At 39.8% G+C, this 27,181-nt stretch overlaps 1 protein-coding gene across 2 annotated transcripts in view; it reads right to left on the bottom strand.

Moving 5' to 3' along the window:
* Positions 1-27,181, bottom strand: part of ABHD12 (abhydrolase domain containing 12, lysophospholipase) — an 82,874-nt gene that overhangs the window by 54,523 nt on the left and 1,170 nt on the right. The gene's annotated exons all lie outside the window — the stretch shown is intronic.

Raw genomic sequence — 27,181 nt, 5'->3', positions numbered from 1 at the left:
GTATAATTCACATGAACTGCACATATTTAATGTATGTAATTTGATAAGTTTTAATATCTGTGAAACCATCAAGACTGTGAGCATATCCATCATCCCAAGAGCTGCCTCTTGCCCACTTTAATTCCTCCCTCCTGCCCCTCTCTGGTCCCCATTCCCCACTCTAAGCAACCACAGATATACTTTGTCACTACAGATTAAGTTGAATTTGCCAGTTTTGTATAAATGAAATTTCTTTTGTGTGTCTTCTTTTACTCAGCATTATTTTTACATTCATTTGCTCATTCACTGTGGTCTATATCAACAGTTCATCCTTTAAAAAAAAAACACTTTACTTTTTTGAGCTAGTTTCACAGCAAGAATGAAAAGAAGGTACAGAGATTTATCAGATACCTCTGCCCTCCACACATTCACAACCTACTCTACTATCAATATCCCACACCAGAGTGGTATATTTGAGTTGTTTCCAAAATTTGCTATTACAGATAAAACCTGCTACTATCATCTTCTATTCTGACTCCTGATTTGACTTTCGTTATATGCTTTTTTGGGGGGGCTTGCTTTGGGTTAAACTTACTCTTTTTTGTAGCTTCTTCATATGAAAGCTGAAGTCACTGACTGAAGACTTTTCTTCTTTTCCACTATAGGCATTTAGTGTTATAAATTCCTCACTGATACTTTAGTAAAGGTATACATATCTTTATTTTCATTCAGTTCAAACTACTTGTTAACTTCTTCTTTGATTTCTTCCTTGACCCATGGCTTATTCACAAGGGTGTTATTCAGTTTTCAAATTCTTTAGAAACTTTTTATTATTGATTTCTAATTCAATACCTTATGGTCAGGGAACAGATTTTGCATGACTTAAATTCTTGTAAGTTATTGCAATTTGTTTTACAGCCTAGAATATGGTAAGTATTTGGTAAATGTCCCATATGTGCTTGAGGAGAATGAGTATCTGTTGTTTTGGGGAGAACTATCAATCTAGTTAAGTTGGTAGATGGTGTTGCTCAAGTCCTCACTGATTTTCTGCCCCTCTACGTCTATCTGTCATTGAAATTTCTAACTATAATCTGTGAATATGTCTCATTCCTTGTACTTCTATTTCCCTTTATGCATCTTGACACTTTATCAATTATGTATATATACAAATGTCTAGGATTATATTCTTATGATTAATTTATCCCTTTGTCATTAGGGAATAATTTGTTTATCACAGATTTTATCTTCGCTCTAAAATCCATTTTGTGTGATATTAATATAGCCACCCCAGCTACCTTTTGACCAGTGTTAGAATGGTATATACATATTTATATATTTCCATTCTTCTACTTTCAACTTTTTTGGGATATATATATATATATATATATACACTGAAAGATTTTATTTATTTATTTTTAGAGAGGGAAGGGAGGGAGATAGAGAGAGAGAGAGAAACATCAATGTGGGGTTGCCTGGGGTTATGGCCTGCAACCCAGGAATGTACCCTGGCTGGGAATTGAACCTGGGACACTTTGGTTCCCAGCCCGCACTCAATCCACTGAGCTATGCCAGCCAGAGCTAAAGATTTATTTATTTACTTTTTTTTTTTAGAGAGGGAAGGGAGGGAGATAGAGAGAAACATCAATGTGCGGTTGCTGGGGGTCATGGCCTGCAACCCAGGCATGTGCCCTGACTGGGAATCGAACCTGCGACGCTTTGGTTCACAGCCTGCGCTCAATCCACTGAGCTACACCAGCCAGGGCGTTTTGGGTTATATTTTAAATGCATTTTTGGGGGGATGTATCATATAGTTGGCTATTGCTTTTTTATACAATCTGATAATCTCTGCCTTTTAACTGGATATTTACACTATCTTGCTATTTGTTTTTCATTTGTTAAATCTGTATGTTCCCCTTTTCTTCTGTTCCTGCCTTCATTTGAAATAATCAAGCATTTCTTATGACTCCATTTTATTTATTTTGTTGGGTTGTTATTAATTCTTTTTTGTTATTTTAGGGGTTGGTTTGATGTTTACATTATCCATTTTTATCACATTTATATCCAAGTGAAACTATATCATTTCACATATCAATACCTTAAAACAGTGTACTCCTATTTATTCCCTCCCAGGCTAAATGCATTTGATGTGAGGAATTTTAATTTTAAATATGTTTCGATTTCCCAAAGCACTGTTGTTATTTTTGCATAAAGAATTTTGCATCTAAAGAAATTTAAGAAAGTATTAATAAAAACAGCTTATAATATTTTCTCATGTTGACATTTTCAGTTTACTTCATTCACTGTAGATTCAGATTTTCATCTGCTATAATTTTTTTCCACCTGAAGGGCATCCTTTAGTATTTCTTCAAGTGTAGGTCTGCAGGTAATAAATTTTCTTAGCTATTGTATGTCTGAAAACTTCTTTACTGTCTTTATTTTTCAAAGACATTTTCACTTGGTAAAGAATTGTAGGAAAACCCTGGCTGGTGTACCTCAGTGGATTCAGCACAGGCTGCAAACCAAAGGGTCACCAGTTTGATTCCTAGTAAGAACACATGCCTGGGTTTCAGGCCAGGTCCCCAGTAGAGGATGCATGCGAGGCAATCACACATTGATTTTTCTCTCCCTCTTTCTCCTTCCCTTCCCCTCTCTCCAAAAATAAATAAGTAAAATCTTTAAAAAAAAAGAATTGTAGGTGAGGGTCAAGATGGAGGTGTAAGTCAACATGCTTCACCTCACTCGTACAACTACAACAAAAATTACAACTAGACTACAAAACAAATATTACCCAGATTCATCAGAAAATCGAGCTGTATGGAAGTCTGACCACAAAGGATTTAAAACGGGGGTGAAAAGGTGGTGGCTTTACTCTAGGCAGCATGTTTCTCGGCTTCTGTGAAGAGGAGGAAAACTCGAGGATTGGTGGAGAAACAGAGCAAGTGGTGTAGATTACCGAAACATTTTTGAAAACAGGACATCAAAAATTATTGCGATCATTGAAAAACCAGACAGTAAGGAGACTGCTTCAGGACAAAAGGGACACAGGGATTGGCGCGGGGACTGGGGGGTTGCACTCCCCAGGCCCGGGGCTCCCGGGTCTGCCTCAGGGCTCCTGGGAGAGGGGAGTCGTTGCTCCCTACCCCCCCCCCCCACAATACGGGGGTTGAGCAACGCCAGGGGAGACCTTGTTGCTTGAAGGCACAGAGAGGCCAGTTGGACTGGGGGGAAAAAATCACCCAGGGTCTCTGAACACCTATCCAGAGCCGTGGAAGAAGTGAGGGTCTCCAGCTGGCACGACCAGGGGCAGCCTGGAAATGCGCCTGCACCCCTAGCACCGCGGGAGTGTCGATTGGTGGAAAACCCAGACATCGCAGGCCCAATCCAGGAAAGGGCGCAGGCGTTCTCAGGTTTCTGGAGCCTGCAGTGCTGAACTGTGGAAGCTCGTGCCCCATTGGCAATCCTGACTCTCGCGCTGTGAACCCGGAAGGGACACGGCGCTTAGTGCATTCCTAGAGCCCAAAACTCAAAAATTTGGTGGATGGGTGGGCCCTTTTATGATTCCCAGAGAGGGCACACTGAATCCCAAAACATTGCAGGTGCTTCCTGAGATCATAGAGCTGGAATCCTGCAGGGACCCCGAAGCCCAGAAGAACACAGCAGTGAGCTCTTGGAGAGAGAGTATGCTTGGGAGAACCCAGGGTCGGGTCCTGTAGGGGAAAGTCAGGTTGGCCCTGGGGATAGAACCTGACAGACTTACTGAGATTTGCCTGGGAAGAGTGATAAACATTTCAAAGGAACTTCAGCCAGCTGAAGCCAGCAAGATCAGAAAAACTGGTCTGGCCAGTTAGAAACCAACAAGAGGTTTTGTTTTGTTTGGTTTTGTTTGGTTTTGCTTTTCTGGCTGTTGTTGGTTGATTGATTTTATCTTGTGTTTTAAGTGACATTTTATTTTTCAATTCTTATCATTTTTATATCTCTCAAACCGTTGTTTCTCTTCCATTCATCCTAGTATTATTCCTTCCACTCCAAACTTATCTCTCTGGCACTCCATCTTCTGCTTTTTTTTTTTATCTTGCAAGTTACTGTAAATTTGTATTATCTTTTTCTCACTTATGCGACATTTTTTATTTTAACAGTATTTTGGTATTCTTTTTCTTTCCGTATAATCTTCTTTGCTTGGCTGGTTATACTGTCATTTGATAGGTTCCCCCTGGTATCTCAGTCACAGTGTGTTGATGATTTACTATTCCTCATCTGTGTTCCATTAATACACCTCTCAAGGTTCTATACTCTTTATTCTTGTTATCTAGATCTCATCGATTCTGCCACAAGGCTGTTGCTTTACTACTACTGTTAATAAGACCTAGTTCATACAACTGTAAATACTACTCAATACCCCTACCTGATCTCAGCCCACTTTGCAATTTCCTGAACTATACTATTGTGGGGGTTGTCTCTATTCTTTTACACACTACTCCTACTTACTAATCTTTATTCCAACCTACCTTAGAATTGGACCCGCACAGCCTCACAGCTTGGTAGATCCAACTAACATTACTTTCGTCCCCAATAAGAGTCTTACCTTCTTTCCATCCTTTCTAAAACGTGGATAGTGGGGTGGAGGATCACAGTTAACACTATAAGGAGCCAAAGGATAATCCATCTCTTCTCTACTGGTTGCTAATGTAAATATCATAGTATACTGTCTTCCTGTCTTAAACCACTTTGCCTTACTCCTTCAACGGATCACAAAAAAGAGTAGGAGGAAGTTGTGAACACCAGGATACATGAAGGAGACTGCACCACTGAATCTCACAAGTATTCTACCACAGAAGTTCACACCATAAACTCAGGGAACCCGAACAGATTAATTTAAGAAACAGAAGCTAACAAGAAGAAACCCAGGAACAATGAGAAAACAAACAAACAATCTCCAATTAAGGGAAAGGAGAAAGCCTCAGGAAAAAATGCTAAATGAAACACAGGCAACTCAACTATGAGATAGTGAGTTCAAAACAACGATTATCAGGAAGTTCAAAGAACTCACAATGAGCTATCAGACACTAGAGAGAAGCTACAACAATCTCACTGCAAACTATATAAACATGAAAAAAGAAACATAAACTCTCAACAAAGGCCAAGATGAAATGAAAAATACCATTTCTGAACTGAGGAACACACTAGAAGGAATGAAAAGCAGGATCGATGAAGCAGAAGATTGGATTAGCGAGTTAGAGGACAAAGTAGAAAACAACACCCAGAAAGAGCAAGAAAGGAAAAAAGGCTCAGAAAGAATGAAGAGGGATTAACAGAAATGCAAGACAATATGAAACATAATAATATATGTATAATAGGGATACCAGAAGGAAAAGAAGAAGAGCAACAGATCAAAAACCTAGGTGAAAAAGTAATGAAGGAAAACTTCCCTAATTTGATGAGAGCAAAAGTCACACAAATACAGGAAACACAGAGAGTCCCAATCAAGAGGAACCCAAAGAGGCCCACCTCAAGACACATCATAATTAAAATGGCAAAATTTCAAGACAAAAAGAGAATCTTAAAGGCAGCAAGGGAGAAACAGGAAGTAACATATAAGGGAGCTCCAATAAGGCTAACAGCTGACTTCTCAATGGAAACATTTCAAGCCAGAAGAGAATGGCAAGAAATACTCCAAGTAATGAGAACAAGAGGTCTGCAACCAAGGCTACTTTATCCAGCAAGGCTTTTTCAATCAAGATAGAAGGCCAAATAAGAAGCTTCCCAGACAAAAGAAGTCTACAAGAATACACCTCCCAAAACCAGCTGTGCAAGAAATACTAAAGGGACTGCTTTAAGGAAGGGAAAGAAAACAGAGAGAGAGAGAGTGAGAGAGAGAGAGAGAGAGAGAGGAACACTCATACATAAAAGACAATGAATAAGTACCTATCAATAATAACCTTAAATGTAAAGGAATTAAATGCTCCAATCAAAAGAAATACAATAGCCTAATAAATAAGAAAAAATGACCCACATATATGCTGCCTACAAGAGACTCACCTCAGGATAAAAGACCTGCACAGGCTGAAAGTGAAGGGCTGGAAACAAATCTACCAAGCAAATAGACAGGAAAAAAAAAGGTGGGGTAGCAATACACATATCAGACAAAATGGACTTCCAAAAAAGGTCCATAAAGAGAGACCCAGAAGGTCACTTCATAATACTAAAGAGAAGAATCCACCAAGAAGACATAAATATTGTAAATATATATGCACCCAACATAGGAGCACCCAAATACATAAAGAAAATATTAGAGGACTTCAAGAAAGGTATGGACAGCAACACAATTATAGTGGGGGATTTTAACACCCCACTATCAAAAATGGACAGATCTTCCAAACAAAATATCAACAAAGATATTGTGGCAATGAACAATACCCTTGATGAATTGGACTTCACTGATATATACAGAACCTTCCATCCAAAAGAAGCTAAATACAGATACTTTTCAAATGTACATGGAACATTTTCAAAGACTGACCACATTACAGGACACAAAACAAGCCTCAAGAATTTCAAGAAAATTGAAATCATACGAAGCATTTTTTCAACCACAAAGGACTGAAGCTAGAAACCAACATGAAAAAGAAAACCCCAAACCGCTCAAAATTATGGAGATTAAACAGCATGCTATTAAACAATGAATGGGTCAAGAATGTATTAGGGAAGAAATCAAAAGGTTTCTGGACACAAATGAAAATGAACTCACAACAACCCAAAACTTATGGGCCACAGCCAAAGCAGTCCTGAGAGGGAAGTTAATAGCGATACAGGCCCACCTAAATAAGTTAGAAACATTCCAAACAAACAACCTAATCCTACGTCTACAAGAACTCAAGGAACAACAACAAAGACAGCCCAGAGAAAGTAGAAGGAAGGAAATAACCAAGATCACAGCAGAATTAAATGACATAGAGACTAAAAGCACAATTCTAAGGATCAATGAATCCAAGAGCTGGTTCTTTGAAAAGATAAACCAAATCAACAAGCCTCTCAGCAGACTCATCAAGAAAAAAAGAGAGAAGACCCAAATAAACACAATCAGAAATGAAAGAGGAGACATTACAACAGATACCACAGAAATACAAAAGATTGTAAGAAATTACTACCAAGAACAGTATGCCAAGAAATTAGAAAACCTAGGTGAAATGAACAAATTTCTAGAAAAATATAATCTTCCAAAATTCAATGAAAAAGAGGCAGAAAGCCTGAACAGACCAATAACAACAAAAGACATTGAAGCAGTAATCAAAAAACTCCCAACACAAAACAGCCCTGGACCACATGGTTTCACAGGAGAATTCTACAAAGCATTTAAGTAAGAACTCACCCATATCCTTCACAGACTTTTCCAAAAAATCCAAAAAGATGGGAAAATCTCAAAATCTTTTTATGAGGCCAATATCATCCTAATTCCAAAACCTGATAAAGACACAACAAAAAAGGAAAACTTTAGGCCAATATCACTGATGAACATTGATGCTAAAATCCTCAACAAAATACTGGCAAACTGCATCCAAAAATACATTAGAAAGATCATACACCATGATCAAGTGGGATTCATTCCAGGGATGCAAGGATGGTACAATATTCGAAAATCAGTAAATGTAATACATCACATAAACACAAGCAAAGACAATAACCACATGATCATATCAATAGATGCAGAAAAAGCATTTGATAAGGTACAGCACCCATTCATGATACAAATACTTGGCAAAGTGGGAATAGAGGGAGCATTCCTCAACATAATAAAGGCCATATATGAGAGACCTACAGCCAACATCATACTCAATTGGCAAAAACTAAAATCTTTTCCTCTAAGATCAGGAACAAGACAAGGCTGTCCACTTTCACCACTTCTATTCAATATAGTACTGGAAGTTTTAGCCACTGCAATCAGACAAGAAAAAGAAATAAAAGGCATCCAAACCGGAAAGGAGGAAACAAAACTGTCACTGTTTGCAGATGACATGATAGTATACATAGAAAATCCTATAGACTCTACCAAAAAACTGCTTGACCTAATAAATGAATTTGGCAAAACAGCGGGATACAAAGTCAATATCCAGAAATCAAAGACATTTCTGTACACCAACAATGAAACAGCAGAAGCAGAAATCAAGAAAAAAAATCCCATTTAAAATAGCAAATAGAAAAAAAATATCTAGGAATAAACCTAACCAAAGAGGTAAAAGACCTGTATTCAGAAAACTACATAACACTCAGGAAAGAAATCAAGGAAGACACAAACAAATGGAAACATATACCGTGTTCATGGACATCATCAAAATGTCCATACTACCCAAAGCAATTTACACATTCAATGCAATTCCTATTAAAGTATCAATGGCATATTTCACAAACATAGAACAAACACTTCAAAAATTTATATGGAATCATAAACGACCCCGAATAGTCGTTTTGAGAAAGAAGGGTAAAATAGGAGGGATCACAATACCCGACACTAAACTATACTACAAGGCCACTGTAATCAAAACAGGCTGGTACTGGCATAAAAACTGGCACAAGGACCAATGGAACAGAACAGAGAGCCCAGAAATAAATGAAACTCGAGCACCAACTTACACCATATATAAAAATAAATTCAAGGTGGATAAAAGACTTAAATATAAAACGTGACACCATTCAAGTCCTAGAGGACGACATAGCTAGGAAAATCTCTGATATTTCACGCAGAAACTTTTTTACTGCCATGTCCCCTAGAGCAAGGGACATAAAGGAAAGAATAAACAAATGGGACCTCATCAAAATGAAAAGCTTCTGCACAGCTAAAGAAAACAGTATCAAAATTAAAAGAGAACCAACTGTATGGGAAAACATATTTGCCAATGATACCTCAGACAAGGGTTTAATCTCCAAAATATATAAAGAACTTACACGACTACACTCTAAGAAGACAAGGAATCCAATTAAAAAATGGGCAAAGGACTTGAACAGACACTTTTTGAAGGAGGACATACAGAAAATCCAAGGACGCATGAAACGATATTCAATATCGCTAGCTATCAGAGGGATGTTAATTGAAATCACAATGAGACACCACTTCACACCAGTCAGAATGGCCATCATAAACAAAGCAATAAACAACAAGTGTTGGAGAGGTTGTGGAGAAAAGGGGACCCTAGTGCACTGTTGGTGGGACTGCAGACTGGTACAACCACTATGGAAAGCAGTATGGATCTTTCTCAGAAAACTAAAAATTGATCTGCCTTTTGACCCTGCAATTCCACTGCTGGGATTCTATCCTAAGAATACTAAAACACCAATACAAAAGAACCTATGCATTCCAATGTTCATAGCAGCACAATTCACAATAGCTAGATGCTGGATGCAACCAAGATGCCCATCAGTAAATGAATGGATCAAAAAACTATGGTACATTTAGACAATGGAATTCTATGCAGCAGAAAGAAAGAAGGAGCTCCTACCCTTTGCAACAGTTTGGATGGAGCTGGAAAGCATTATACTAAGTGAAACAAGCCAGGCAGTGAAAGAGAAATACCGTATGATCTCACCTTTAACAGGAACCTAAACAACAAAACAAAGAAACAAGCAAAATATAACCAAAGACACTGAAATAGAGGACAGGCTGAGAGTGAAGAAAGGTGAGAGAAGAGGGAATTTCAGGGGACAATGGGAAAGGTTCAGGGAAACAAATTTAAAGGACACATGGACAAAAACTAGGGGGAGGGTGTTAATGGGAAGGAAGTGGGGAGGGTTGGGAGGGTGGGCAGGGTTGGGAGTAAAAGGGAGAAAACTGTACTTGTACAATGATTAAAACAAATTTAAAAAAAAAAAAAAAAAAGGATTTAGCCCTGGCTGGCGTAGCTCAGTGGATTGAGCGTGGGCTGGGAACCAAAGTGTCCCAGGTTCGATTCCCAGCCAGGGTACATTCCTGGGTTGCAGGCCATAACCCCCAGCAACCGCACATTGATGTCTGTCTGTCTGTCTGTCTGTCTGTCTCTCTCTCCCCCCGCCTTCCCTCACTAAAAATAAATTAATAAAATCTTAAAAAAAAAAAAAAGGATTTAAAGCATCCACACAGGATTTAAATCAGCCACATTCATCCAGACCAGTGGTAGGGACAAAGATGTGGAGATGTACACAGGCTCAGAGAGACACTGAGAGGCGTGGGGACAAGGATTGGTGCAGGGAGGCACAGATCTGCAGAATAGGCAGTTCCACATCCACATGTTGGGGATACAGATTGCAAAGGATACTTCAGAGTGAGGGATCCCCATGAAAGACCAGACCACACACCTCAAGGTTCTAGCACCAGCAAGATAAGTCCCTACAACTTCTGGTTGTAAAAACCAGTGGGGATTAGGGCAGCCAAAGTAACTGCAGGATTCTCAGGAGACTCCTCTTAAAAGGCCCACAATGGACTTGAGACTTATGCAGACTCACCCCCTCTGGGATTCAGCACCATGGCAACAGCTGGAAGGGCACCAGTGGCATACAGGTCTGGCAAGTGACTGGCCTTGAAGTGACTGGCAATATGGTTGAGTGCTGGGGAACAGCTTCCTCTTGAGCGAAACTGCAGAGGCCAAGCAGCAGCATTGTCCCCTCTCTGAGCACTCCCCCACACAGAGCTACAGAGTGATGACACAGGTTGCTCTGCCCTGAGAATTACCTAAGGCTCTGCCCCACACAACTTACAGGTATGCTTTTCTACAATAGAGCATGCTACTAAGACAGAGAGCCAGCTCTACTTTATACACAAAAACAAACACAGGGAGGCTGTCAAATTGAGGAGACAGAGGAATATGGCCTAAATGAAAGAACAGAGAGACTTCCAGTCAAGATGGCGGCACAGATAAACACCACTCACCTCCTCACACAACCACATAAAAATTACAACTAAATTATACAACAATCATCATTCAGAACAACCAGAAATTGAGTTGAATGGAAGTCTGACAACTAAGGAATTAAAGAAACCACATCCACCCAGATTGGTAGGAGGAGCTGAGATGTGGAATGGGCTGATCCCACACATAAGTGTGGTAGATAAAAATTTGGGGGGATATCTTGGGAGTGAGGAGTCCTAGCCCCACACCAGGTCCCTTAGCCCAGGCCAGCAGAGCCAGGAAGACAAGTCCACATAACTTCTGCCTTCAGAAACAGCAGGAATTAGGACAGTCGAAGAAATTTCTGAAGTCACAAGCAGTTCCTTTTAAAGAACCCAATCACCAACTCAGATTCACTCTGTCTGAGCTCTAGCAGCAGGGTAGCAGCTTGAAAGGCAAGTTACACACAGGAAGGAACTGAAGTGGCTAGCACCCAGCAAAAGCTGGGGGACAGCTTTCTCCCAGACAGAAAGGTAAGCAGAGCCACTGAGCTGGCAGGTGGGTGCTACATCTGAGACTCCATCAACCTGGCTAGATCCCAAGGTCCTATCCCATCCAACTTACATCTGTTAACAGTGTCTTTTCCATATGAACGGCTGGTCTTGAGTCAAGCATCATAACTTCCTAAATCCTTTCAAACAAGCAACAGCTGGCCTCAGTGAACCCCCAACCCCCATACCTCTTGCTAAGTGACTCCAGGCCCAGCACCAGCAGCAGCACCCAGCTTAGATTCACAGCTTGGCTTCCTCTGGGAATCTCCAATCCCAGCATAAGTAGCAGTCATCTCAGATTGCTCTATAGCTCAGGAAGGGTGGCCCTGGGCAAAACACAGGTGGAGGCTGGACTTGGCCTGAACCACCTGAAAAATCCGAAGACCAACGACCCTGTGGGCAGCTACAGACCATATCGGAGCACCACCACCATGCCCCTGCACAGCTGATTCTCCAGAAAGGGTGGAGATTGGTGGTCAGTGGTCACAGCCAATCCTTGCAACTAACTGGCATGGGTAAACCCCTCCCACTGACCTGCCAACAACGGCCAAGGCTCAACTACAAGAGGAGAGCATACTCAGCCCACATGAAGGACACACCTCAAGTACTCAGCTTGCGCAATAGGGGATGCTGTGCCACTAGACCCTACAGAATACCTACTACATTAGGCAACACTACCAAGACATGGAGTCAAAGCAGCTCTACCTAATACATAGAAAGAAACACAGGGCAGCTGCCAAAATGAAGAGAAAAAGAAACAAGCCAAAATGAAAGAACAGATGAAAACTGCAGAAAAAGAACTGAACAAAATGGAGATAAGCAATCTTAGATGCAAAATTCAAAACACTGGTTTATAAGGATGCTCAAGGAACTTAGTGAGGATGACAACAGCATAAAAAAGATCCAGTCAGAAATGAAGGATACACTAACTGAAATAAAGAACAATTTATAGGGAAACCACAGTAGAGTGAATAAAGCCGAGAATCAAACCAATGAATTGGGACATGAAGAAAAAACAACCAAACAGAACAAAAGAGTAAAAATAATAAAAAAAAATGAGGGTAGTGTAGCCCCTGGGACAAATTCAAGGTTCCAGCATTTACATCATAGGGGTGCCACAAGGAGAAAAGATCAAGAAATTGGAAACAGATTTGAAAAAAATGAGAGAAAACTTCCCTAACTTGGTGAAGGACAGAGACATACAAGTTCAGGAAGCACAGAATCCGAAACAAGATGTGGATGCAAAGAGGCCCACTCCAAACACATCATAACTAAAATGCCAAAGATTAAATATAAAGAGAAAATCTTAAAAGCAGCAACAGAAAAGCAGATAATTACCTATAAAGGAGTTCCCATAAGACTGTCAGCTGATTTCTCAAAAGAAACTTTGCAGGCTAGAAGGGACTGGCAAGAAATATTCAAAGTTACGAAAAGCAGGGACCTAGACCCAAGATTGGTCTACGCAGCAAAAATATCATTTAGAATCAAAGGACAGATAAAGAGCTTCCCAGGCAAGAAAAAACAAAAGGAATTCACCATCACCAAACCATTATTACGTGAAATGTTAAAGGGACTTATTCAAGAAAAGGTCAAAACTATTACAAAAAAAGGCAAAAAATACACACCTATCCATAACTGAATCTAAAAAACAAACTAAGCAAGCAATAAAAGAGACAAAATCATGAATATGAAGAGTGTTTTGATGGTTGTGAGATGGGGGTGGTGTAGGAGAATGGATAAAGAGATGAGGGAATTAAGAAGTACAAATAGGTAGTTACAGAATAGCCAGGGGGATATAAAGTACAGTACAGGAAATGGAGTAGCCAAGGAACTTAAAAGCATGACCCATGGACATGAACAATGGCGTAGTGATTGCCTGATGGAGTGCGGTATGCTGGGTGGAGGGCAGCAAAGGGGGATACATTGATACAAGTATAATAGCATAATCAATAAAATATAATAAAAAAGAAAGAACAGAATAAAACTTCAGAAAAAGAACTAACAAAAATGAGATAAGCAACCTACAAGATGCAGAGTTTAAAACACTGGTGATCAGCGTGCTCAAGGAACTCATTGGATAGTTCAACAACATAAAAACAACCCAGGCAGAAATTAAGGTTGCATTAAGTGAAATGAAAAATCTACACACACACACACAACAGAGGAGAGGATGAAGCCAAGAATCAAATCAACAATTTGGAAAACAAGGAAGGGAAAAAAAGGTTAAGAAGTTCCTAAGCCTATCCTCGTTTTTTTTGTTTTTTTTTTTAATCCTTTTTTCTTCTTGCTGTTATGACTGAATGTCTTTTCCTTCCTTGTTTTCCAAATCGTTGATTTGATTCTCGGCTTCATCCTCTCCTCTGTTGTGTGTGTAATTTTTCTTTATTTCACTTAGTGTAACCTTCATTTCTTCCCTTACATTTTTGCTGCACTCATTGATTTGAGTGCCATGATCAGCAGTGTTTTGAACTCTGAATCTGATAGGTTGGTTATCTCTGTTTCATTTAGTTCTTTTTCTGGGGTTTTGCTCTGTTCTTTCACTTGGACCATACTTTTTTGTCTCCTCAATTTGACAGCCCACCTGTGTGTTTCTGTGTATTAGGTAGAGCTGCTTTGACTTTGCACCAGTCTGGATGAATGTGGCTTGTTTAAATCCTTGGTTGTTGGACTTCTACACAGCTCGAATTTCTGATGGTTCTGGTTATGTGTTTTGGCATAATAGTTATAATTCTCTTTGGATGTGCAAGGAGGTGAAATGTATCTACCTATACTTCCATCTTGACCATAAATGGAAATAGTCTTTTAAAAGGTAAATAAGTTACAAAGGTAAATATGTTATTAGAGTGGGCCATAATCCAATATGACTCTGACAAACACATGCACAGAGGAAAGAGCATTTACAGGCATAGGGAGAAGGCGTGCAAACCAAAGCAAGCAACCACTGAAGAAACTAATGTTACCAATACCTTCACCTCGGACTTCTAGCCTCTAAAATTGTGAAAAAATTAATTTCTGTTGTCTCAGCCACTCAGTCTGTGGTACTTTATTATGGCAACCCAAGCAAACTAATAAATCTTTAATTGGATATTAACAATTGTGAATTTTACTTTGTTAGGTGCTGCATATTTTTATATTCCTACAATCTTGTTTGAGGATGCAGTTAAATTACCTGGAAACAGTGATATTTCTGGGTCTCATTAGGTGGGTCCAGATTTGTTAGGATGGTACAGAGTGTTGCTCAGTCTAGTGCTCCTTACTGAAGCATGATTTTCCTGAGCATTCTACCAAATTTCCTGGGAATTATGGTCCTGTTAGAGGTAACTGGAACTACTCTTTCTAAACCTTTGAAATTCTTTCCCCAGCCTCAGATAGTTTCCTCATATGCATGTGCTGATTAGTGCTCTACTGAATACCCAAGGTGGCCCCGCTGTAAATGTCTCCGTGCCTGCCTCCTGTCTCCTCTGTGTCCAATAAACCATAGCCATGTAGGTCTCTCCAGACTCTCAGCACCTTATCCACAACTCAGGGAGTGTATCAGGCTCCATGTCTGTTTCTCCCTTTCTGTACTGAAGCAGGGAAACTGTCTCCTTGCAGTAACCCCTGGTCATCACAGGGCTCTTCCACCTTGTTTGTTTGTCACTGAGACTACTATCTCTTGTTGTTGGTGCCCAGTGTTAAACTTTTGTTTCATGCATTTTGTTTGTTTTTTTGTTGTTGCTGTTGTGAGTATTTGAGGGATTATTAAATTCAATGCCTGTTACACCATCATGGTTGGAAGTGGAAGTTCTGTATTTCTTTTAAAATATGCGTCTACATCTGGTTTTCACCAATTTTTCCACTACTGTAACCATGAAAATTAAGGAGTTTTAGGTTATATCTCATTATATTAATAAATATAACTCATAATATATATTCTATATGACAGTATACTTATTATATCACATACATATTCCATTGTAATATTTCATTATATTCTCTCAGAAGGAACAAAAGAGTAAAGTCAAGATTCATTCTCCCAGACTAAAAGTTGGATTAAATTCTCATATTACAGGTGGAAACCTTAAGAACAATCTTCAAAATTTTAATTGAACAGTCAGTATTGGGAGCAGTTTCAATCAACAAAATTGAAAACTTTAAGATCTTAATAATAATAATAAAAGATCTTAATAAAATATACAAGAACAATACTCAAATGTCTCTGTTCCAAGAGAAAAAAACAAACAAAAAAAATCACAGGATGTTTGCATAATTGAATAGCTGGGTGTCCTGCTATGAAAAGGCCTTATTCTCTTGGCAGAGACAAGAATGTTTTACCACTGTAGTACAGCTCATTTTCAAGTGCTTTACACATAACTGCATTACCTACTGTTAAAAAATAACAATTCGGCCCTGACTGATGTGGCTCCTTTGGATGGGCGTCCTTCCACAAAGCGAAAGTATGCAAGTTGGATTTGCAGTCAAGGCACATTCCCGGGTTGCAGGTTCTGTCCCCAGTCAGGGAACATAGCAGAGGCAACCAATCAATGTTTCTCTCTCACATCAATGTCTTTCCCTCTTTTTCTCCCTCCCTTCCCCTCTCTCTAAAAATAAATGAAATCTTTTAAAAAATAAAATAAAAAAATAAAAATTCAGCTGAGTGTATTTTTGAATATGTTATTGGTTTTATTCAGTAATTCATAAATCAGGTTGCATCCAATCTAGCAGACAGAAAGGGGTCCTAGAAGCTGTAAACATAAGAGATTTTACAGGCATTAGGGAGTAGGGACAAGGAAATTGTACTGGGCAAAAAGGCTGGTTGGTTGTTGCAAGGTCATTTTCCTTTAGGGGACTGCAGAGGTCTGACAGGCAGATGACCTAACTAGTGCTAATATACAATTCCTGACTGACTGGTTTAAGATTCTATTTTGGGGAGGGCCCAAACTGAACTTAACTCTTGGTTTGGTGCATATGGCCATTTGGGGCCTGTCATCCTTTAACAATACTTCGTTTTACTTTTCTTCATAATAGTTTCCTACCCCTAGAAAACTTATTTACCTGGTAGCTTTGTGTTGACTCTGTTCTTCATGAGAACATAAACTCCATAAGTCTGGGCCCCAGACTTATACAACATTTTATTTACATCCTCTAGCACACAGTATGCCCACAGTACTTATTAGATGAATAAATGAACAAACATGCAAGCAATATCCTCGATATGTGCTATAATGTAGATAGCAATTATCCAGGGGAATTCCATTTTCTCAATTATCTTCTCTTTTAAATTTTTATTAAGAAATCTTTTTTACTTCTGTAATTAGAAAAAAATTAAAATGAGAGAGGAGCAGAGGGAGCCAGAGAGGGTGCCTCAAGAGCTGCCTTTCACCATGGCAAATGTCATCCCCTAGGGTAGCCTCACACCAAGAGTTCCCTACCTTGATTCCTGCAGAATTTCCCTGGAGCTTTCTCTTGAGGCCCTGTGGGCTCCCAGGTGGCCTACACTGGTGTAACAGTCCTTTCCTTTGGGAACCCTAACCTAAATATCTAATGTCCTAGAATAGCAGTCTTCTTATGTTCCTTCCTATAGGTTCTGCCATGACATGCCTTGTCAAAATGTCCTGTGTCCTCAAAATATGAGAATTTTTCTTATTATCTACAGATACCTCAGTACTCCACAGATGTATTATATCTTGTCAATAAAGTGAGAGCCCAAAATATGAGATACTCTGAAGACAGATCAGCACATAAAAAAAGTAAGAGCAACAAAGGATGAATGTGAGGTCAGACTAATCATCTCCAGCCATCCCTGCACTTCATCTCTACTATAGACATCATTAAAATATTTGAACATTAAGAGCTGATGGCTGCTACCCTGACTGGTGTGGCTCAGTGGGTTGCGCATTATCCCGCAAACCTAAAGGTCACTGGTTGATTCCAGGTTGGGGCAAATGTCTGGGTTGCTGGCTGGGGGTGAGCAAAAGGCAACTGATGGATGTTTCTCTGGCACCTTGATATTTCTCTCCCTTTCTTTCTCCTTCCCTTCCCTTCTCTCTAAAAAAATAAATAAAAATAAAATTTAAAGAAGAAAAAAGAAAAAAAGACCTGATGGTTGCCATGCATTATAATGGGTAGACAAACTGTCTGGGGATAGGTACTGTCTTCTTTCATCTTTACATTTCCAGTGCTGAGAATGGCCTTTGCTGGCACAATAACTGCTTGCTGAACATCCAGCACTGACATGGCCACTTTCAGGTAAGAACAATATATTATTCTGGGATCAGGATAGCAGAAATCCTGATTAAAGGGTAGAGAGTCTCTATTGTACACATTAGGAGAGAACGAATGAAAGTTAAAAGCCATATATCTTCAGGAAAAATCCCCCAGGAAGTTAACCATGCTGGCAATATATACATACAATTTTTTGAATTGTGATGATAATTTAGTCACCCATAGACAAAGATTTTGTGCAAAACAGTCCTGCAGGCCCACACCCCTTGGTCTTATACAAAACCTGTTAGGGGAAGGAAAATGAGAAGGCCAGTTGAACTATTAACTTGGGGAAGAGGTATGCTTGTGTTTTCTCTCCAGAAGGACCTTTGGACTGCTGGCAAAGAGGGTGAAGCCATATCATAGAAAAGACTTCCCTAGTGGCGACCCACCTCTGCCCCACTGGACTCTCCTGATCCAGAATTCTCCAAGCTGTGCGTCACCCAGCTCCAGTGGAATTCCAGCCAGTACTCCTGAATCAATATTCAACGTCACCTAAGAGGGGCTTTATCTGACAATTTAAAAGGACAAATTGATAAACTGCAGCTAGAATTACATCAGCAGATGCAGGACGTTCAACGCCTGAATAAGCAAGAGGTTTTGCAAACCTTCCTTGACAATCTCAGTGACTAAACCCCAAAAAACTGGTTTGAAGGACTTAACCTGAGAGTGTGGGGCTTTGGAGCTGCTGGTTGCTTACTGTTAATGCTTTGTGTACTTTGCTACATTTGCAAATTATTTTCCCAGGATTGTATAAGAGACTGGCAGGTAGCAAGCTTTGTGGGATCTATAGCGATCCTGACTAAAAACCCGTCCGTGTGGCAGTGGTGAACGTAGCCCAGACTGTTTTAGAAAACCAGCGAGAGAGAGTCGGCACACAGGACCCAGGCCCACAGATCGGTTTTCCCATGGGGAATCAGGCCTGCATTGTACCTGGGCTGCTCTGAGGCTCGCTTTTTGCTAAAACTCCCTCACCCTGAATTGAGGCAGCAAATGTTTACTGCGTATCTTTAAAGTAACTTCCTAAAACCTGTGCTAAACCTCCCAAGTACAGAGTATAACCAGTTCAACCACTTTTCCCCTTACATTTGCATACATCCTTTTCTTTGAAGTAATTAGCAACATCCTCTCCTTTGTTATCTGTAAAAGGTAATCATCTAAAGCAAATCTGTACACAGTAAATGAGGACCATCCTTGATGTAATGTACCCAGGAAAGCAATAAAAGTCTCTCTCGCCAGGGGTTGGGGCCCTCTGTCTCACTTACAGAGCAGCCATGCTGTCCCTTTTTCTCCACAGGACTTCTGTAGTCCATGTGAATTTATTCATTGCAGCCACAACACACAGACCCCGCTGACCACAGTCTGCATCAATATCTCTTTTAGGGCCCTGAACGGCAGCATCGAAATGAGCTGTTTTTTCCTTCCCATTATGAATTCAGCCAACATATCTAAATCTTATGTGGAAATCCTATAAGTCTGGGAATAACGGAAAACAATTTGAACTTTCTTTTCTTTGCCTTAGAGCTCAGGGTAGCTTCTTTCAAGCTTCAGGAATAAACCCTAAATTCAAGCATTCCTGAGATACGCTTGTACATATTCCTTCAATGACAACCTTCTCTGCCTTCATCTTTTCAAAATAAAAAGCCTTAATCTTCTGAAACTCCTTACACTGACAGCCATCCATGAACTCCTCTTTTTACCCTCTCAGAACATTTCCATATCTGGTAAAGAGATCACACCTGATTAAGACAACTGAAGTCCACACGTACTACCTCAAAACCAATTCTATTTAGAAACTTAGCTATTTGTGTATTAGCAAAACCTAAGAGGTAATAATTCTACTTGGTTCCCAATAATCACTCTACCTTGACCTCAGTTCATGTTGATCTTTTTTCTACCTCCACCTCAAACCCAGTTCTAACCGTTTCCTCACTGGGATTGTGCAGGGACTTCATGGAGCTGCTGCCTTCCTGCTTGGGCCCTCGGGAACTGGGCAACACTATATAAAACATGCATGGCTTCTCAAGATACACAGTGAGTCATGGATTAAATGACTTCTGTGGGAATCATTTTTTCCCTCATTTTTGAATTATTACATGTTTAAAGAGTCCTTATTAAGCAACTTGATTGTTCATGTTAATAAGAATTTAGCAAATACGGTAGATAATGTCTGATCAGGTTGAGAACAGAAAACTAAGGGTCCAGGTGGAGAACTGAAAGACAGGCAACACCTCTTCTCCCTCTGGCAGGCAAACTTTCATATAGAAAAAAGAAGTACCCAGAAGAGAACTTCCAATGCTTCCCTAACAAAACCCTGTATTTTCACCACATCCTTGGCCTGCCTTCCTATCTGAGGATCCTCTATTTGGCCTTGGGGAGCTGGGTCCCAGGGACACTATGCCCACAGTGCCTGCAGAGCCAGTGTTTCTTCCCCCCTACTGGACTTTCCCCATGAGCACACTAAGGCCTCTAATAATGCTGGCCAGAACCTCCTCCCACTCCAGCTACCCCCTCATTTCTGTTCCCTTTCACGGCAAAACTCCCTGAAAAAGCTATACTTCTCCCCAACTCTCCCTTGAGCTAGTCCATCAGGCTCTTGATCCCATCACACCAACTAGCCACAGTTGTCAACCTCTGATCTCCATGTTATCAAATCCAATGGCGGATCTTGCTTTCCTCTGCAACAGGCTTTCTTCAAGTGACTGCCTCAACTCCTTCCTCCTAGATCTCCTTCTTCCAACTCACTTCCTCCAGGTCTCCTTGGCTTGAGCCTCCTCTTTTCCCAGCCCCTAACCATGCATGGCCTAGGCCCAGTCTATGACCCCTGTCATGACCCTGAACATCATTTAGAGTCTAATGGTCAGATGTTGCTCTAACTCTTTCCTGAACTCAAACTCCTGCTATCTACTCACTTGAACATTTATTAAGCATGTCACTATGCCCAAACAAAATTCATTACTCCCCAAAGCACCTGCTCCCCCATAATCACTCCGTCTTAGCACATGGTAGCTTCATTCTTCCCATTGTTCAGAAGAGAATCCTGACATTCCTCATTCTTTCATACTGATGGATCAGCAAATCCTGTTGACACTTACTTCAAAGCAGATCCAGAATGCAACACTTCTCACTTCCTCAGCTACCCCAGGCCTAAGCCTCCATCATCTGTTGCCTGGATGACTCCCAACTGGTCCCCCTGGCTCATCTTGTCCCTCCAGTGTGTCCTCATCAGAGCAGTCAGAGTGACATGGCAGTGACAGATATCATATCAAGGAATTTCTTTACTCTAAGCAGCTAGTGACTTCCACTCAAATGTCCCCTTATAAGAATGGCCTCCTGCCACAGAAATCGTGTACATAACAGTAGCTGCTCCTTACTGGCTTTACTTTCCTCCCCCAGGCTCTGATCATCTGATGCAACATGTACTTATTTGTTTGTCATCTATGTCCCCTGCCAGAATGTAAAGTCCATAAGATATAAACTGAATCTATCACTGCAGCCTTAGCACTTAGAAGAGTTACTGCAGCCCTGGCTGGTATGGCTCATTGGATTGAATGCCACCCTGTAAACCAAAGGATCACCAGTTCAATTCCCAGTCAGGGCACATGCCTGGGTTTCGGGCCGGTTCCCTGGTTGGGGGCACATGAGAGGTACCCACACATTGATGTTTCTCTCCCTCACTTTCTCCCTCTTCCTCTTTCTCTAAAAATAAATAAAATCTTTATTTTAAAAAAAAGTTACTGTACATAACAGGTACTCAAACTGCTAAATGAACAGGTGAAAAAAGTGTTGAATGACCAAAAGTCTATAATTGTCCTAACACCAACATATATGTTAATTAATCATGATGACAACTATTGGCATGAAAACTTCCATGAGAAGACATACTATAAGATTGGGGTCAAAAAAGGTGGGGCGGTGGGGCGGGGGAAATGCTTCTTGACCTATGTTAACAAAGCTTTCTCAATACTTCCAATTAATAATAATGGTAATGATCATGGAGTGACCATAGTAGAAGATGCCATTAAATGAGTACTCACTGTGTGCCAGCTCTCTGATATATCTAAGCTTTACCCCAATCATACATAGAAGGTATTTTCATCCCCACATCACAGAGGACATAACAAACTCAGAAAGTTAAACAACTCACCCCAAGCCACAGAACCTGAAAACACTGGGAGCCTAGTTATCTATACAAGCTTACCTTTCTCTACATGATGGATGATACCACAATGGGTACCAAGCCTAAATAATGGGTCTTTTTGTTAACCGGACATCTTAGTCAAGGCTTCCTAGCTATTGTTCTCTGTGTCAGCATGCCCTATCCTCAATGCCACTCCAACCTTCAGTTCAGGATGTGACAAATGACTTACCCACTCTCCATGCTGAAAGAGATTCCTGGTAAAGCATAAATCTACTAACATCCAAATTCTGTAGGCACCATCCCTGGGTGAAGAGTGTTCATTCAATCTGCCAGTTTTTCAAGACCCTATTACAGGAAAAGTTTCCCCATAGACTTCAATTTGGAAAGGAAAGTGCTCTAATGGGAGAAGAAGGAGGATCATGAGTCTGGAACAGCATCCTGTCTTTGTCACTGTTAACATAACCCTGAGAAGATGACCCATCTTCTTTACTTCTTTCCAAGGCTGTTTCCATGATAATGTCTTCAGAAGCTTTAATTGCCCTGGCTAGTGTGGCTCAGTGGACTGAGCGCCGGCCTGAGAACCAAAGGGTCACCAGTTCGATTCCCAGTCAGGGCAACATGCCTGGGTTGTGGGCCTTGTCCCCAGTAGCCCCAGCATGAGAGGCAACTACATATTGATGTTTCTCCCCCTCTCTTTCTCCCTCCCTCCCCTATCTCTAAAAATAAATAAATAAATTTTTTAAAAAGCTTTTTTTAAATGAAAACACATTTTAAAAAATATTTTATTTCTTTCTTTTTCTGAGGGGACAAGGAGGAGAAAGAGAGGGAGAGAAACATCAATGCATGGTTGCCTCTCACATGGCCCCCACTGGGGACCTGGCCTGCAACCCAGGCATATGCCCTGACTGGGACTCGAACCAGCAACCCTTTGGTTCACAGCCCATGCTCAATCCATTGAACTACACCAGCCAAGGCAAAAAGAAGCTTTTAATCTACCCCAAAATATTTTCCACGTTTGAGCACTGTTTGTCCAGTTACTATAGAAGACAGATACTCCCTTGAGAAGGGAGAGTACACAATGGCTGAAAAAAACTGAGAAGCAAGCACAGCTATAGGACACAAAGTCCCACGAAAGATGGAGTTACAAGCAAAGAGCTAAGTTCCAAAGTCCCCAACCAAGGTCTCCTGCTGAGGCTCCAAAACAATGCTTGTCCCCTTGCTTGTCACAGTCAGGCACAAACTATACTCTGGGGGAGAAGAAGGGAGATGCAAAAGGCAGACCTTAACTACAAAAGTTAGCTCAGAATAACCTCTCATATAAAGAAACGATAAAAAAAATACCATGTAGAGAGGCTTAGAGGGCAAGCTTAATGTTAACCTTCAGGAAGGCTAATGTTGAAGGAGACAAATGTTAATTCAGTCATTCACCTTTCTGAGTTATGGTGAAGCCATTAGCAGCCCTAAATAAAGTCCCTTCCTTTGGGTCAAGGTAGAAAAAGGGGAATGCCTCAGTTCTTCTGTATTTACATATGAGGGTCATCACTATGACACCTCTCATGCAGCCCACTGATCTGTCATCAGGGAGATCTGGCCTGGGGGCTGGAAATTGAAGGATAAAGACCAGTTGACCGAAACACACAGACTTGTATATCTCATGACTGCCTTGGTAGGATCAAATTTAGACCACTTATGCTTTTAATGCATATTTCCCCAAGCTCCAGAATTACTAAAAAGAACATGAAAGGCCCACAAAAATCTCTTATTTGCCAAGCCCTTCCTCAAACCAGACACTGTGAAAAGAAAAATACCTAGTTTCCCCACTTGTGGAGTACAAGGTAGATATGTGAGTTAGATAAACATTTACATACATTTAACAGTAACCCTTTAGTTGAGACATTTAAAAAAAAAACACTTTTATTCCTTTTTTTGAAATCCCCAAAGTTGCTGAATTAGTTCCAAGGTTTAAAAAGTTAGAGATCACACACACAGATATATATACACACACACAACCAGTTAAGTTAGTCTTCTGGAGACTGGAAGATCTGGCCACCCTGGACCCACATTCCTGCCAGGCAACAACATGAGAGAGTGCAATAGCTGCTGCCTCCTTCAGAACAGAACACATTCTCACCACTTCTCTGCAGCCCTCAGCATCATCCTGGTCTCCCAGAATTATTAAACAAACAAAACTTTCTTTGACAAAATCCATTTCAGTGCATGTGTAAATATTGGATATGTTTGTATTATTGCCTAGCCTAAATAAAAAAAAAGAAGTGGTGGGGGGAACCATATACAAAATGGGGAACAAGACTAGGGAAATAGCCCTAGGTACAGAGGTAAATCTGGATATAATGAATGATTTTCCATGAACATATAAATCACCAAAACTAAATGCAGAAAGAGATAATAAATGTAAGAAACTGTAATAATTAAAGTGCTATATTCTAAAAAAATCAGGCTTAGGTAGTTTTATAGGGGAATTCTACCAAAATTTAAAGAAACAGATCATTTCAAAAGTATTTAAACAGGCTAAAGGAAAAGTTTTTAAATAAAGATATAGAAAACATTAAAATAACTTGATAAAGATGAAATTAAAAAAGAAAATTAGCCCTGGCTGGTGTGGCTCTGTGGTTGAGTGCCGGCCTATAAATCAAAGGCTCACCAGTTTGATTCCCACACTAGGGCACATGTCTGGGTTGCAGGCCAGGTCCCCAGTAGGGGACATGCGAGAGGCAACCAGACATTGATGTTTCTCTCCCCTCTCTGTGTCCTTCCCTTCCCCTCTATCTAAAAATAAGAAAAAGAAAGAAAAAAAGAAAATTAAAGACTAGCCTCACAAATACTGGTATTAAATTGACAAGTAAATTAAATAGAATGTAACTGACTACACAATAACAGAGTTATCACTGTTGATTCAGTAATGATGATTCTGTAGTATAAAGTCTATTACTATAACTGAGGTCAAGGGAGAAAATCTGTATGATAATTTCATAGATGCTAAAACATAATTTGATACAATTCAATAAACCACTAAAAGCATTCCCATTAAAGTCAGGAACAAGACAAAGATATCCAGTACCATCCTTATTATTTGACTTTGTTCTGGAAATACAATGCAGCAAAAAAAAAAAAAAAAAAAAAAAAAAAAGAGAGAGCGAAATATAAATTAGAAAACAAGGGGCAAAATTCTTATTATCTGCAGTTAACAAGATAATATACCTGGAAAATCCAAGAGAATCGACCGCAAAAACTATTGCAAATTAAGATCGTATAAATTGCTAATTATAGAATTATTAAATATAACAACTAAGAATATATAACATAAGACAGGATCCTATTTTAAATCACAACAAAAAATAAAACAACTAGGAATAAACTTAAGAAATGTACAGGATTTTAAAACAAACCAACTTAAGACATTTCTGAGACAATTAGGGAGGTGTATATAGATTGGTTATTAGATATTAACTAGATAATAAGTTATTAATTTTGACAAATATGATAATAGCATTGGGGTTATATATTTCAGAAAGTCCGTATTTGTTTAAGACATACCATGAAATATTTACAGATGAAATCAATTATTTCAAAAGTTTAGTCTCCCACACTGTAAAAAAATGGAGGGGGAAATGGAATAGATGATTCAAGATAGGCAAAATATGGAAAACTGTTGAAATGAAGTGATTGATACATGCAGACTCATTATCACCTTCTCTGCTTTTGCATATTTGAACATAATAGAGAGTTAAAAGAGTCCTGGCTGGTGTGGCTCAGTGGACTGAGTGCTATCCTGCAAACTGAAAAGCTGTTAGTTCGATCCTGCCAGGACACATGCCTGGGTTGCAGGTCAGGGCCCCAGTCAGGGGTATGCAAGAGATAACCTATTGATGTTTCTCTCCGTCTATTTCTCCCTCCCTTCCTCTCTCTTTAAAAGTAAATAAATAACAGTTTTTTAAAAGAAAGAAATGTGTTGAAGACCCCAAACAAAGAAGGGTTTTGAAAGATATAAATAATCCTAAAGGCATATAATAGTTTATAAAAGCGCAGAAAAACTGCCACCTCACAATGAAGAAATACAAATTAAAGCTACAAATCAGATGTCATTTTCATCAATCAAATAGAAAAGATCAAAACATCTGGTACTATTCAATATTTGGGGAGGCAGCTGACACTGCTGGAGAAGTTACAAATCACCATAACTTCTTTGGAGGGCATTCGGGCATTACCTTTCAAAGTTAACACACACCTCTTGGCCCAGCAATTCCACTTCTAGAAATTTATCATAGTCATTCATTCGATAAATATGTTCTCCCACCTACTATGTTCCAGGTACTGAATAGCAGAGAGGGAAAAAACAATGTCCCTGCTCTCATGGTGCTTCCATTCTTGTGGGCAAGGAGACAACCCATAAAGCAAATCAAGTCAGGTAAGGGATAAATGCAATGAAGAAAAAATAAACAGAACAAGGGGTTAGGGGTGGCATGAAGGCTATTTTGGATATGCTGGTCTGGGAAGGCCTCTCTGAGGATGTGACATTTGAGCAGAGACCTGGATACAGGAGAAAACAAAGCAAGAGAATGTCCGGGAGAGTTACAGGCAATAGGGAAGGAAACCATGGTATAACATACAAATTTGGCCTTTCTGTCCTTTACTTTTCTTTTTATTATACTAACAGTCTTTTGTTTATTTAATGGATATGAACACCACTTGAATGTCTCTTTGTCCCCCATACAAAAATAAAAATAATCAAATCCTTTTAATACAGTATATCTTTCAAGGAAGGTGTCAGGCCAGCATTGTTTCTCCAAACATTACTGTGCATCACAACTTGATTTTCTTTAAAGGAAGAAAATTTCCCAATCTAAGTGCTATGCCAAGCCTGTTAGTAAAAGTGCATTAAAGGCATCATAATTTTTTAATGTAGATAAACCTTTCCACAGAAAAGATAAAACATTGGTTTCACAAAAGATATTAGTTGCTAGATAATTTTATACAAAAACAAAAATACTGTTGGTCCTCGCCCTTCTGGGAGGTGCTTTAAAAAATGTTCTCACTTACCCAAATATTCATATTTTAAATTTAATGATCTTTTAGACAATTGATATTTTAGAGTTAGTTGGACAAATATTTTACACTGAAGTGGCCGGTGTCAATTAAGGGCATTCCAGTTCACCTTAAAGGGAAAAACTGTTCACCACCTGATTAACACACTAACTTCTTCCAACACCATGAAACATCGGGACTTCAACACTGCCATGAATGACATTTCTACAAACAGCCAAATAATTCAGAAACCAGCTTATGGGACAGAAATTTGGCCAGGTGAAATATGCTCCTATCTCAATTTTGAAATCAGTTTTACATAAACTTATTCATCTACGGCGCGAAGGGAGAACACAAATGATTTCTCGACATTA

This window comes from Phyllostomus discolor, chromosome 9 (genome assembly GCF_004126475.2).
Source record: "Phyllostomus discolor isolate MPI-MPIP mPhyDis1 chromosome 9, mPhyDis1.pri.v3, whole genome shotgun sequence".
Lineage (NCBI taxonomy): Eukaryota > Metazoa > Chordata > Mammalia > Chiroptera > Phyllostomidae > Phyllostomus > Phyllostomus discolor.
The sequence above is the reverse complement of the archived record's forward strand: the minus strand, read 5'-3'. Positions and strand labels throughout refer to the sequence as shown.